The sequence below is a fragment of the Anastrepha obliqua genome, chromosome 4 (genome assembly GCF_027943255.1).
Source record: "Anastrepha obliqua isolate idAnaObli1 chromosome 4, idAnaObli1_1.0, whole genome shotgun sequence".
NCBI lineage: Eukaryota > Metazoa > Arthropoda > Insecta > Diptera > Tephritidae > Anastrepha > Anastrepha obliqua.
In genome coordinates, this window is record NC_072895.1 from 69,569,889 (window position 1) to 69,585,852 (window position 15,964).

Consider the following 15,964-nt stretch of genomic DNA (forward strand, 5'->3'; position numbering starts at 1 on the left):
AAAAGTATAATGCATTCTACACCAAAAATCATATAACTCAAAGCTCCCAACCTTGTACAAATTTCGCAAAAATTGAAGAAATTACAAAAAAATTAATCACACAGCAAAATTTCCAATTTTTTATACATCTTTTTAGAAAATATTTCAACTTTTTAACCCATTCTAATATATAAAAAAACAGAAAAAAACATTAAAAATGTACAGTAATATATTCGAAAACTAAAAAAAAAAATTGTTTACGTTGCTTTAGGATAGGTTCTTGGGTAGTTTTTTATGCATTGTTTACTAAAACACTTAAAGAGAACTTAGGTTTACTTCCCATGATATAATACTTTTTACCAATCAATCAATGGTTAAGTCAGAAAAAAACGAAGGACAAGGAACAGCCTTCGGTAATTATACAGTAGTCAGATACTGTATCTTTTTATCCAATGATGCACACTTCCATCTACGCGTAAATGTTTTTGCAATTTTTCCAGTTGTGCAATTCAATGGACACCCATAACGCATACTCTTTTATATATACAGGCTGCGTACGGTATTTCAGGGCAACTTGAGTACATTACATTAACTTATCACAAATTTATAAAATTGTTCAATAAAATTTCCATTACCTGCCATAACCTCTTGATCAGGGTCCGAAAACGATTGCATGCCCGAATGCCAAATGCTCCTTATTCATATTGACCATAACGGTATTAGTTATAGCCTTCAGAGAAGAAATGGTGTTATGAGGATGCTTATAGCTGTCACGCTCAATTAGGCCCCATACGAAGTAATCCAGGGGATTAAGGTCTAGTAGTTAAGATGGCAATTTTTAGCCATCCAGTCTTGTGTCGTCTTCGCTAGTCTTGCTGAAAGAAGTATGACCTGTCAGCGCTTACATTATCACTCCAGGGTTTCTCTATTGTCTCTATAACTTCGATATATGCAGCAGAATTCGCTCAAAATCCTTGAGCAAGGAAGTGTGGTGGCTTGACATGTCTTTTGTTGCTCACAACACCTAAAACTATAACAGTGGCTGGAAACTTCATATGGATAACAACAGGAACCTCTGTAGATTGGAACATAGTATGTTTGTCATTTCGGTGGTTACTCTTTTGGTCTTGGTGAAAATCTTTTTCCTGAAAAAAAAAAAAAAAAAAAATTATAATATTTCAAGTGCTTCTGATGGGTGTTTAATTTTATTTATAATCCGTATTGATCGGTATTTAGCGGATGACTCGCTGTTCTCGTGTTTGGTTGGTTGGTTAGAGTGGTGATTCATCCAGAATCCAACTAGCGCTTCCGCACCATTTTGTTGCCACATTCTCGTTACCAAATTGTTTAACAGTTATTTACAGCAGGACTTTATCCAGTCTGTGCGGTTTAGGAACCTTATTAGGCTGTTGACGTCGAAGCCAGACAGTTGTTCGAGACTCTCGAACAGCGGTTTGCCCAGGGTTAACTGTCTGTCCTTCCATAGGGCAGGGCATTCATAGGGGAAATGGAAGATTGTTTCCTTTTTGTCCGGTTGTTTAAATCTATGACAATGTGTGGGGGATGACCATTTTGGCGGCTTGTTCTCCAATAGACCAGAAGCCAGTTATGACTGCCGTGAGTCTACAGGTGTCCCGTCGTTTCATGTTTATCAATGTCGACGATTGCTTGAGGTTGTAGGTGGGCCATAACGTTCTGCTGATTTTGCATTTCGTCTGGTCTCTCCATCTACAATCTGCAATTCGAAGGTATTCTTGACCGCACCTAATCGAGTGAATACTGGTACTGCAAGAAGGCTATTTATGGCAGATCCCCCTCTTGCCAGTTCATCAGCTTTTTCGTTACCTTCTATGTTCCAAATTAGGGTTACTTTATGGTTTTCACTCAATTTGGTGCGGCTATTCCTACTTTACTCCACCACTGTAGAGGTTGTTATAGTCGCGTACAGCGCCTGGATTGCAGCTTGGCTATCCGAAAGAATAGCGATATTGCCCTTAAAAGAGAAATCTGCGATTAGTAACCTACAGGCTTCCCCAATTGCTAGTACTTGCTTGGAAGACGCTGCTGGTATTAGGGAGACGCACAGATTGTTCAATTCCTAGTCTATGAGAATATATACCAGGTCCAACACCACAATCCATTTTACTGCCATCTGTATAGACTGTGGTATCGAAGTTGTTTAGAGAGAATCCCTTATTCCATTTTTTTTTAGATGGAAAGAGTGTGGCAAAATTCCTATTGAACGTTACCATCGGGACGATGTAGTCAGTCCTCACCGAGGTTAACTGAGTTTGTCATAATAATAGACTAGCGTGACTATAAGTTTTTTCTTTCCAGCGACCCGCTTCACTTAACCTAAATGCACTCATGGTTGCCGTCTTCTTTATATGTAGGTCTATTGGAATAACGTGTGTCAGTGCATTGAGAGCCTCTCTAGGACATGATCTGATTGCACCGACCGTTATTGCACAGGCCGATCTTTGTATTCTGCCGAGTAATTTGGTATTGTACTCTCTCCCTAGAGCTTTCCGCCAAACTACCGAGCCATACAATAAAATAAGTCGTATAACCGCCTTATACAGCCATAATGCATGCTTAGGTTGAAGACCCCATCTTCTTCCAAGCATACGTTTGCAGGCATATAAAGCAATTTCTGCTTTCGTGTTTGCTCCAACATAAATTATCTTCTGCGCATAACGTAGGACTTAAACCGGAGATCTTCATGGACAACGTGACGGATAATATGATCAGAAACATTAAGCACTCTTGCAAGGTCCTTCATTGATTTTGTGCAGCCCTTGTCAATGATCGCTTGCGCTTTTTGAATAAATTCTGCAGATCGGAGAGTGTCAGAATGTGCTTTGTTTTTTTTAGTGTTTTGTATCAGATTCTGCATCGCTGCCTGATGTTTCCAATTCATGACGAACCTTATGAATGAATGAACGGACCTACTTAAGAAAATTAAAGATTTCTAAATCGATGTGATTTCCACATATAGCGACGATAACTGCGTGTCTTTATTTCTTGAAGCATGTTGTAGTCCTCCATGTCTTATCAGAAAAACAGCAAAAAGAAAATATAATGGTTTTGCCACATATATGCATGCCCGCAAATGTGTGTGTGTGTCTACCACACCAGCTCGTATTTGCCATGCCAATTTAATTCAAATGTCATTTCTAAGTGCAAACATTAAGCGTTTAAAATGTAATTTTGTTAGAAAATTATACAATACGTGGCCGCGTAGATATGTTTTTCTCCGAATGCATTATTATTTTCCTTCTAGGAGATCTAGGTCAGTAAATAATTGTATATCAACTATGAATGAAAGTACTTGAAGCGCTATGTTTACTTGTTATTAATGCCTTCATTTATTAATGAATATATTATTTCTCATCAATATTCCTTTAAGGCCATTTCTGTTAACGCAATATTTAATTTCAGTCAACATATCATTTGCGCGTTTGATTGCCGCAAGAAATCATTCTTATTTATAAACAATTTGTTTAGCCTTCAACGTACAGTTTATAACAATTTTTTGCTTAATTTCCTAATTAGAAAATTTATGTCCTTTGAAATTGTGTCGGCTCGCTCATGTCATTAATGGGTTGTTACCAATTTATTAATGAAAGCAAACTCTAGTAGACCTTTTTCTGCTTGCCCTTTAAGAAGTCAAATACTTTTGTACCCTCTTTGCTTGTACATAAATAAATTGAAATTCTTTATATTAATATATCTTGGCAGTTTTAGTCACCATTGTGGAGAGGAGGACATACTACTACATGTACATATATCCAAGGGTCCATTTGTTTATATTATAAAAAAGTAATAAATTACACGCATAATGACAATAGCACAAATTTGTTTATGCTGTTAAGTGTAAAAATTAATGCACATTTATTTTGAGACCAAGCAAAATATTACAAGTCGTAGGTATATACATACAGTGGCGGTCAAACTAATATCAGGGCGATATATTATATTAACAAAGGTTTGCAGTTTTTTTTCAATATCTGTTGGTTTTTTTTATTTAATTACATAAGTTTTTTTATAGGAGCATACAGCCGCGAAATCCTCAACACGTTGATCAATTTTAACTACTTTTATTATGTTTTTTAATGTTACGGTGGGTGGTGTCCTTGCGCCCCTAATTTGGCTAGTTGCTATTGACGAAGTTTTTATGTTTCTGATAATGCTAACTAAGGGTGGGGTTAAGGTAGTAGCATATGCCGATGACTTGGTCCTAATGGTATCGGGACCGTTTCCCTCAGTCATAGCAAAGATTTGGCTGTATTCAGTCGCTGGGCTACCACTTGCGGCCTCCGAGTCAACTCTGACAAAACGGAGCTGATGCTATTTACCAGAAAATATAAACCTCCACCCTTTCGACTTCCCAAATTAAACCACCACGTTCTCCCGCTCTTATCCGAAGTTAGATATCTTGGAGTGATACTTGACCCCAAACTCCATTGGAAGCTACACATTGAAAATCGGGTAAAGAAGGCCAGTATAGCCTCCTGCAAATCTATGTTCGGTGAAAAAATGGGGACTTAAGCCACAGATGCTGTGGATGTACAATACAGTGCTTTTGCCAATTTTTACGTATGGACGCCTGGTTTGGTGGGAAGCTCTTCGGAAGGGCTATAATATGACTAAACTGAGGAGGGTGCAAAGGACTGCATGTATTGGTATCACCGGAGCAGGCAAAACTTGCCCCAGTGCTGCCCTGAATGTCGTTGTGCACTTACTTCGCATCGACTTTTACGTTATTTCCATCGCAGCTCAAAGTGCAATCAAGTTAAAGGAGGTTGGCCTCTGGAGGTAATCTCTCAGGGGACATGGTAGCATTTTCGGTCAGTTAACTCCGTATTTCTCCGAACTTCGAACATACCTCTCTATCCGCAAACAAGAGTTTGAGGGTCATGCTAGGGCAATTTTTCCAAATAGGCAGGATTGGATAGAGAGGGAAATCCACACTGAAGCTTGCACCTCTGTCTTCACTGACTGTTCCAAGATTAAATCGGGAGTTGGAGCAGGGGCTTTCTCTAAATCAGTCAATTTATCTATCTCCTTTAAACTGCCGAATACTGCTAGTGTTTCTTAAGCACAAGGCTTTGGGATCCTGCAGGCAGGCAGGGGGGTATTAACATTTTCTCCGATAGTCAAGCCGCTTCAAAGCTCAAATTAGTAAACTCCTGTAAGGAGTGTGCAGGTAACATTTCTCTGATCTGGGTTTCATGACATAGAAACATAGAGGGAAATGCAATTGCTGTTGTGCTTGCCAGGAAAGGGACTGAATTGGCCTCAGAGACCTCCTACCCGGTCATCGGCACCCCCCGACAGTTGTTAAAGGGAAACTGCACAAAATATTTCTTCAAAAATGGAGCTATATTTCTTCATGTGCTATTTCGATAATCCTTTGGCTCCAGTACAATATACGAAGGACCCAGAAAGTCATTTGGACTCCTCGCCATTCAATTTCCACACTCGGGGCTGTGTTTACCGGTCACTGGACGATCAGCACATAAGCGGAAAAGCTAGGGTTACAATTTAACCCCCGTTGCAGAAGTTGTGGGGACCTTTCAGAGAAAGGGACCGTTGAGCACTTTCTCTGTAAATGTCCGGCTTTGGCAGCTAGACGATTAAGGGCACAGGGTGCTCCTTTCTTCGACAGTCTGGGCAGTGCGCCAACCTAAATCCAATCAATTTTCTCCATTATATAACAGCTCTGGCTTGCTGTAGATTTCTGTCTGTTAGAGGTCTTATAATGGTATCAAACCGGCGCTTCAGTGCTACTTGAGGAGTGCCAGACTGGCACTTAAACCATTTCACCCACCTACCTACTACCTACTACCTTGAATATTTATAATTTTGTTTTTGAAATAAAGTTCATTTTACAAGAAATGTCATATAAGTCAAAGTTTCAAACTTTTATCAAAATTTATGAAAATTCAATTTTCCAATCCGAATTAAACAAAAATTTTAGGAGCGCGGATTTATAGTCCATTGCAAGTGGCTAAAAATTGCCATTGATTTAAACAATTTGTTTGATGGCTCGTTATATTGAAGAAAATGAGTTTCTGTGAATTTAATTGCTTTACCTCCATACACATACATACATACATATATGTACATCTGTACAGTGTACCTGTTAAGCTCTAGTTCACTTTTGTTAGGTTCGGGGTTCAGGTTTGTATGGAATTTGTCAGTTGGCATCTCATCCTCACAAAGTGGCGCTGCCAACGTCGTAACAGCAGTGATAAAATATTTTATTCAAATATTTGTTCAACTCTGCCCAACCATTTTTCATGAATTAAATAATTTTGAATATTTGCTTACAATGAAAGATAAAATGTTTGACTGTCCGACAACTAAGCCAACGCGAGACTGAAATGATTTTCGAATTGTTACACAAGTTGGCGAAAAATAATTATAAAATTTGAATAAAAAATAATTACCCCTTTCACTTAAGCTATCCGTGTTTTTTCTTAGTATGCGTGCACAAGGAATAGTGGATCATCCTATTTAAAATTCTTAACACTTTCTACATACATTTTCAGAAGTTCCATGATGAGCTGATAAAGCTACGTTGACATTATTGTCGCTATTATTAGTTGCTTCAAAGCAATACCGACAAAGTGTAAGTGGATTTTTTCAACTGATTTAATCAGGGGTTGCACTATTTTTAGCAGGCAGAAATCAAATATTGAATTAAGGGATTATAAGCTTGGCTTCATTGTTTTATAACAAAATTTAAAATCGAGAATTTTTGTTATCATTTTGTACTTTTAATTGCAATCAATAAGTTTTCCCACAAGTTTAACAGGTACGTGCGTCCTTACTAAACTAATTGAGCGTTTCTGGTGTTGGAGGAGAGTAGGAGAAAGAGGGCACTTGATGTGGGAAGAGAACCACGTGTTTGAATTTTCAGTTTCAATCTATGTTTGTATGTATGGATGTAGGTATGCTTGTATATAGTGGTTAGTGATGTGAAACACAGATATCATTTTTTAGTTTACTGTTTAATTTATTTGTTTATTTTTATCAAAAAATTAAACAAATTAATTAAAGAAAAAAATGTTACGTTTGCATACGCGTATATGACTGACATTGTTGTTATACAAATTCACGTGGTAATTTTGTTGTGCTGATTAGCATAAATGCCAGATAAGATATTATATCATCAGCAAAGTGGCAGCGGCAGCGGGAGCTTCATAAGCAGCATTTGGATGGTGTGGTGTTGTTATAAACAAGTGATTTTGCTTTTTTATCTAAGTAAATTTGTTAATATTATCATAAAATATTATATTAAGAGTATGACATCTTTCGTCAGCAAATTCGCACTCATACATACTTCTGTATACATTTTATCTAATTAATACCAATATGTGTACATATACAGTGGCTCGTAGAAATATTTTTTTTCATATCTTTCCCTTTTACGTACAAATTTTAAATTTCTTATCGATTAGGTAGTGTATTATTTTAAACGTGTATTCATATTGCTGCGCATTTCCTAAATACATCGGTTATTCAGCACGCGTGAATATTGTACCGTTAATGTACTGTACTCACAAAAGTATTTCGAAATAGTTTCGATTGTTTATTTGTTTTTAACCCAACTTAGGCTTACTAGCGTTGATTATTAGAATAGAATGGAGTAAATAATAATAGAATGGAATATAGGAATAAATATAATGGTTCTTATTTATATTAATTTACAGTACACAATATTTGCTTACAGACTAAAAAACAGAATTTTTAAACAAACAAATAAATAAAAAATTAAATGTTGTCTGCTGGAAAATGCGATATATTTTTAGCGTATCGCGTAAATTAATTTACAATTAATTCTCTGTACTTTAAAGCACCAGTTATGTAAGAAACTAGCTTTTTCAAGCCTCATATTTTTATCCATTCAACATATTCACTACATATAATGTGTCAAAGTTGGTTTTTTGGAGATTTGCAACACGGAGTTGTGATAATATTAGGCCTCTTCCAAAAAATGTTCAACGTCTTCTTTTCATTTAGATTGCAGAGTTTACATTTATTATTATACATACATATATACCACTTAATTTCAAAAGATTGCATCTTGCGTTAAATATTACGGATTGTTTGTCCCTTACAATTGTATCATTGAAGTAAGCTTTTCCGATTCTTAAATCTAAATGTGGAAATAACTTAAGCTTTTACGAAATTAAAAGCTAAAAAAAAGTTTTGTTAAGGTCTTTACGACCGACTTTATTCGAGTTATTCTTAAAACTGAAACTAAATTTACAAATTTCTTACTTTATACTACATATTATGGTAACCTAATAAAGAGGTGGCGTGATTTCCGGTTAATTCTAAGTTTGCATTTATTGCAAATATTGATTTCGCAAGAATTACCAACGGTTAATTCTGAGTTTGCATTTATTGCAAATATTGATTTCGCAAGAATTGCCAAATTGAGGTAAACAAAAGTGTCAAATAATAATTATTGCGAAATTTATTGTACATAAAAGAGTTTAAACTTAAATTAGGTGAAATGCAAAAGTTGCATATCAGCATAAAATGAATAAAATAAATTTAATAAATTTGCTTACTTTAATAAATGGAATTTATAATTTTGTTTGTGTTAACTTATATCCTTTCTCTTTTTTGGATGCGTTCCCTCCTTCTATTCTGAATTTTATCATTCCTTGCAATTATAAGCATCTCTTTTTTTCCTTTCGAAACATTTGGGTTTAGATCTCTATAATCCCATCTTAAATTGAACTCCATTCCTGTTTTATTAAGTGATTCAGCCCAGAATATGCTTTTTCGGTATGTGTCAGATTATGCGGTAGTCTTTTGTAGCTGTACTCAAGAATTATCGGACGCGATAATTTTCCGCCCTGTCAAAACATCATTATTGCTGATTGCTCCAAATTCACCTCCAATTCTTTAACTTGTAACATGCCAACTTCATCTGCCATTATCACTATGTCGTTTGCATATAACAGCAATTTAATATTCATATCATCGGTACATAGGCAACCTCCTAACTCTTCCTGTGTGTCATTTACATATAATGCAAACAAAACCGGCGACTTCAAACCCCCTTGTCTAACCGCTGATAGGATATAAAACTCTTCCGATACAATATAATTTTCTTTCATCACACAGTTTGTTGTCACGCATGCTTTTTTCAAAAAAGTGACAAATTTAGTGGATATTCATGGTACATTATCAAAGTCTGCTCTAGAGTCTACAAAGAAACAATACATCTTCCCATTATAGCAAAATTTCAAATTCACCATTGATGCAATGTTATACAAACTGTCGGCTGTAAAATATTTTAGCGTAAAACCGGCTTGAAATTCTGTTAGGATCTCATTTTCCGACATCCATCTAACTAATAAATCTTTCATTCATTAATTTCGCCACACGGCTCATGAAACTAATTCTTGGGTAATCTGATACCACTTCCCTATTTCCCTTCTTAAATATCGGACAAATTATGCTGCTCATAACGCCTTTCAGTTTCAACAGCAAAGTTTAGGCGCGTAAACACTTCGACTAACTCGTCTAGCAACTCCCGCGGGCTATTTTTATTTTTCGTACGATATTTCGCCAATTCCGGGAGGTTTTTTTGGCTTAGCTTTTTTAACCATTTTTGCAAATCCTTCTCTTGTTATTGGCTTGTCCAAATCGTATTTTTGAATTTTATTTGGGGCATAGATCACGTCTCTACTCAATGATTGTTGCAAAGGGTTTAATAGAGTCTCAAAATAGACATCCGAGATCCGAGATTTTTTCGTTGGTCTCTTATTTGGGAAGCCAGTGGTAGAACTGTTTATAGTCTTTAAGATTATTGATTTATTATTTTTTTTTTTACTTTCACGACATATTTTTATTTATATTTGTTTTCATCATTCGGATCAAGGGTGTCGCGAAATGTACGAAGACAATCAAACGAAATTATACTCTCCTTTTCACATTTATAGTTAAAGCAATCTTCCTTTTTATATAGATTACTCTCTTTTTTTTGTGTAAATGATTTGGTCAATAATTGCACTAGACCCTATTATTTTTGATTTTGTTTCGCACCATCAAGACTACGTTTTATATTAGCTTGGAAGCATCTATGTCTGAATCTCTCCACATTAGGGTTGGACATTTTTGCACTGCCACTAAACTGCACTACCACTGTCTCAAATGTAAAATACATTATCACTAAAAATTTAAACTAAATACGTTTTAATTTATATTTTATCTTCGCTATTACTTATCAACTAGTTTCTTCTAATTACAAGATATCATTGAGTCAATCTGCCGAAATAAATCACGACACCTTAGTGTCAAAAGCAGACCCCTCGAAATTCTATGATAGAAGTCAAAAACAGTTTAGGTGACCTATGCTACAAGCTGGAAATTTATACTTTTAATGAAGAAGTAATGGAATATTTGGAAAACTATTCAAGAGTAATGCAACCTATCGCGGAAGCTCTAGACTTCCTTCGAAAAGAACCATATATGTTACTGCAAAGGTTTGAAAAATATTTTCGTTTGCACTCTGACTCCTGGGATGCAATACTTGCATCATTTCTGATATCAAATTAGACTTTTGCAAAATCTTGCTGGAAAGTGCTGAGTCATACGCTCTAGATGCTGTCCAAGATTAAGTTAAAGACAACCCCCTAAAGTTTAAAAAACAACCGATAGGAGAAGAAAGTAATTGCAGCCTTCCATGAGTGCTAATACATAATTTCTCGAATTTGATGAGGAGTTAACTGGTATTCAATTGAATAAACCAACCTGCGAAATTTTTGTAAATAACTTCTTTTTTTTAGATGCAAATTCTGATATAGACTCCCGGGGCGGACTTATAGCAACCAAAGTAATTTTGTATTTGAAGAACGATGATAAATGATGGTTTGCACCGCTTTGATGCGGTATAATTAAAAGCTTCTACTCAAAATTAAGATTTATTCTGAAAACATTTTCTTATACTACTCATATAGTCTTACTTTTATTCTTCAAGAAGCAGGGTTATGTTACTTAAAAACGTTAATTATCACTCAAGATTTTGACTGTCACTAAATATTTAGTCACTAAAAGTGTAGTTGTAATGCAATTTTATTTTCATTATCATTAAAAGTTTAGTGATATTCAATTTTTTTTCACTATCACTGAATATTCAGGGATAATGAAATTCGTGTTTTAACTACCACTGAAGAAGTAGTGCACTTATTTTGTAATGCATTATGCCCTACCCTGATCCACATCAATTTAGTAATTGTTCGATTTCTCTTTTCTCTGTGGCTTGGCCAATGAGCTGCCCATACTGCCTATGCATGTTGAGTTACCTTCTCTATCGCCATCAGTTGTACCGTTCAAAACAATCAAACCATTGTCGTTGCAGAAGTCTATATATCTGCCTTGAATAGATATGTGCACATTTCTTCTATTTCTTGTTGTATTTTGCTAATTCTAATATTACAGTCTCCAATCGTTATTACATTATTCCAATATTTTCCTGTTCCATTCAGAGCACCTGTTCTATAAGAAACACTTTAAAACCACTTTCCTTCATTTTTATGTCAGTGAAAGTCAAAGTATTTATTTCCTGAGGCGTTATGCTTACATCTTGCTTTTACCTTTACTTGATCTTCTGAAATGTGTTTTTCTTGAGTTTATTATTTATTATTATAATATACTTATATTTGTGTTAATTTCGTTTGTAATTGTGGCGCTGTGCATATATTCAGAATGGAGAAATTGAAAACGTGAAATCATGGTGAACATATTTCTAGATGTGTCCTATTTGGTAGCGCCTCCCAGCGAATTTGCCAAAATCAGTTGATGGGCTGACGTCGCTTGGGGTGTGGTTACAAAAAAAACAGAGGTTGTGTTGGTGATATACGAAAAAAATCACTACAGGTTCCCCTCATGTTGCTTCGTTGCTATCTGAACAACGACTGATTCGACGGGTGTTTGAATACATAGAAAATTATCCTACAGAATTCGGCTGCCGAATCCCCAAATGACAACCAAAGTTCCCCTCACAATTTTCTTTTTCACCAATAGTTAAAGAACAAACCTGGTAAATCTATCATCCTTGGTGTGAAATGGGCGGGTGTAGCTCTGCTGTCGAGTCTCAGTTGACGTGGTAGCCGAAGTTACTTGCTCAATTTTGCTATTCACCGTTACCTGATGGCCAAATCTGGTAATCTATAATACTTGAGCATACGATAGGATAGATCGCTTAACTTAGCAAAAGCCGGTTTGCGACAAAAGCAAGTTGTTTTTCGATCGCATGGTCGTCGAATCGTGTGGTGGAATTGAAATGAAGAACTGCCAATCAAAAACCTTAAATTCACTGCTAAGCACGAAGGCGGTTCTGTCATGGGTTGGGGTTGTATGCCAGCCGGTAGTCGGAAAACTAGTTTTTATAGATGACACGATGGATAAACATTTTTATTTGCCCCTTCTAAATGAAACATTACATTCAATGCAAAAAATAGGTATGTCAAGGAACGAGTGTTCATTTCATCTCGTGATGTTAAATTAAATTAAATGAAAACCACTACTAGTCAGAAGCAAAATACTTTGCGAGCAATATATTTTGATGTTAAGTTATAAGAAATTGTAGATTTTAATTTAAATATATGTAGCAAATAAAATTCAGTTTACTTATTTCAGACAAAGCATGTAGATGCGTTCTTTATTTGATAGAGATCAGGTTTGGTGAGCAAAAGAATTTATGCTAAAATGCAACAAGTGAAAAAACAGTTATTTACAGCGTCTTTATAAACAGTAATATATTCAGCGATTTATATAGGCAAGACAAACAAAGACTACATATGTACATTATAAAGCGCAGAACAAAAACAAGTAATATAATAAGTATATTCATTAAGATTATTCAGTAAGTCATACACTATGTGTGTACGTACATATGTATTATGACAGGTCGATTTAAAAATCGCTCATTGCTCTGTGAAAATCGTATTATAGGGATCAAAATAAGAAACTTTGCCGAAGAAACCATACCTCTGAAACGAATTCTGATGTCCCCCCATTTGGGTCGAACTTTTAGAGTCTTTTGTGGGGAGGCAAAAAAATCGCCCATTGCTCTGTGAAAATCATATTCTAGTGATCAAAATAAGAAACTTTGCCGAAGGAACCATACCTCTAAAACGAAGTGTGATGTCCCCCAATTTGGGTCGAACGAAAAATCCCACTTTGACCCATTTAGAGTGCTCCAATCGAGTCCAAATGTATGACCGACCCCCACTAACTTTGGACGGCCGATCCACCCATGCCAGTGGCACACCCCCTGGAACTCCCCTGGGGATTCCCCATACAATCATTTCAAAATATCACCATTTTTGGCCTTTATATGAGAAAAGAAACTAAAAAGTTCGACCCAAATTGGGGGACATCAGAATTCGTTTTAGAGGTATGGTTTCTTCGGCAAAGTTTCTTATTTTGATCCCTAGAATATGATTTTCATAGAGCAATGGGCGATTTTTTTTGCCTCCCCACAAATCGACCCGGCCTAATATATATATTATATATTTATTATAAAAATGGTCAAGAACATCATATCGAAAAATTCGCGAGTTTTGTGCCGGAAATAATCGTCCGAATGAGTCGATAATTCAAGAAACTGGATGAAAAAATGACCGGCAGACCAAAAACTGCACGCTTTGTTGGGTACATTGCTTCTGTAGCGCAAAATGTTGCTGGACAGCCTCAACCATCAACATTGATGTCTTAACCTTCTCAACAATTAGGCATTCATGAATCGACTTTCGGCGATCGAATGTTTACTTATAGACGTACTCACGGCGGCCATTTAAATTATGTAATTTTTCACCTATAAGCTTTAATATTTTTTATTATTAAATTTGTTATTTCTTGTCGTTATATGGAAAAAATGTGCAAGACCGCAATGAGATCAACTATTTTTGAGCCACTAAACTTGCACTTTATTATTTATGCCGACATTCTATAGGCTATAAAACTGTGTACCCTTAATTTTTCTAGAAATTTTGATAAAAAGTGTAAAATGTTGTTATTTTTGAGGTTGAAAAAAGTTTTATCTGTATAATCTTTGTAAGGAAATGAATTTATATTTTCCAGGGACCGTAACTTTTATGCGTTTTTCCAAAAGAGTAATTAAATATGTTTTCAGTCAAAAAAACAAAAAAAAGGTTCTTTGATCCGTTTTCAGTCAAAAATAAAAGTTCAAAGAAATAATTTAGCTATGTATGTTGCCAAGGCCGTTCCAGTTCCCGATGTAACGCAACCACGAAAGCTGATTTTTGCCAACATATCGTTTTTTCCCTTTAATTTTATCCTTTAGTATTAATTTCTTTATATGTGGCCAAAGCACGGCGTTTTGCGATTTTATTCAATAATAATTGCAGTTCGTTTCGCCGTAAATGTTAAAAAGAGTGTTGACAACACCCCTAGTATGTCGTTGGTTTTTTAGGTGACATAGTTCCCTCACCGTTACTAAAAAACTCCCTTATTTAATAATTATTACTATGAAAAATAATTGATTTTTACTGCTTAACCTTATGTTCGCCGCCTACTCTCCACTTCGCTTTTCCTCTTCTCATGCCTAGTTTAGTTTGTTTTATTTCTTTACGCTTGGTTTTGTCAGTCCTATCTTGTTTATTTTTCTGATTATTATTACGGTTGCTCTGCTGCTACGCAGATGATCCCAAATGATAAGCCTTGTTTGATTTCAGTTTAAATATTTTATGATTTAACAAGCAAATTGGGTTCAGATAAAATCACTGCTTGTTGACGCATGACCGAAATGATGAATTTCACTGTCATTGTTGTTTTTTGTTATTGTTTGTCCTTAGAGCTAAGTATTTCGTAGCCATAAATTTGCATTTCAGTTGCAAGTATTCGAGTTTGATATTAATTTTCATAACTGTCATAAGAAAATACATATACAAATAGAAATATTGAGGACAATTTTCAATTTCGATTCATTCACTACATCGTCCTCACCACCAAAATTTGTGCTCCATGCTAGCAAATTGCATTGTGAGCCACTCAAAATCACTTTGCTTGACGCGCCAAAATGTCAAATTTTCAATTTTCTGCAGTAAACACCGCAGCTGTTGTTTGTACTGCAAGTTCTCTGCAGCTACTCATTTCTAGTTGCTGGTTTTTTCCCAAGCATATGCCCTTCTCATCACCCCCGTCTATTCACAAAACAGTCGCATATCTCCGCACGATTTCACAATTATTGCTTTAAGAAATTTTATTTAAAATTTTACCTCTAAAATTTTTTTGTTGCGCGTGGCATATGTCAACGCGGTGACCTTCTTTTGCCTTCTCCGCACTCTTCTTTTCCGTCGGTGTCGTTGAGTGAAAATGTTGATGTATTTTATGCGACTTGCCAGTCATTCAAATGAAGTTTAAAAAAGCTAAGCTGAAAATTTGTCGAAAGCAAGAAAGTTACTCATACGCCATGTACGTAGGTAAGCAAGTGTATATGTGTGTATGTTGTTGGTTTCAGTTCCATGCAAGACCTTGGCGTAGCGTACACATTTACTCATACGCATGTGTGGTAAGCAGACATATGCATACTTGTGCTATTCATATTTGCGAATGATAAAATTAATATTGTTGTTGTCGCCTTACTTTTGTGGCTCTAGCGCCACAGACACAAGGAAAGTGATTTATTTATATGCGGGTGAAAAGTGAAACGCATGAATAAGCGAATAATTTAAAAATTCTTTGCAATTACGACTACAAATTATGATGGATGCGCGCTTAAGCGTCTGTTCACATTTCAAATGCAAAAATAAACAACATCGCACACTCACGCTCTCTCACATACGCTTACACTAAATGCATTTCAAGTATGAAAACTGGGACTAGAGAGCTGTAGAAGAAAATACGAGCAGATGAGCAACAGCAGAACTTTTTAATGACTTTCGAGTTCAAATTTTCAATTAAATATATACAGTTGCGCACACTGAAATCC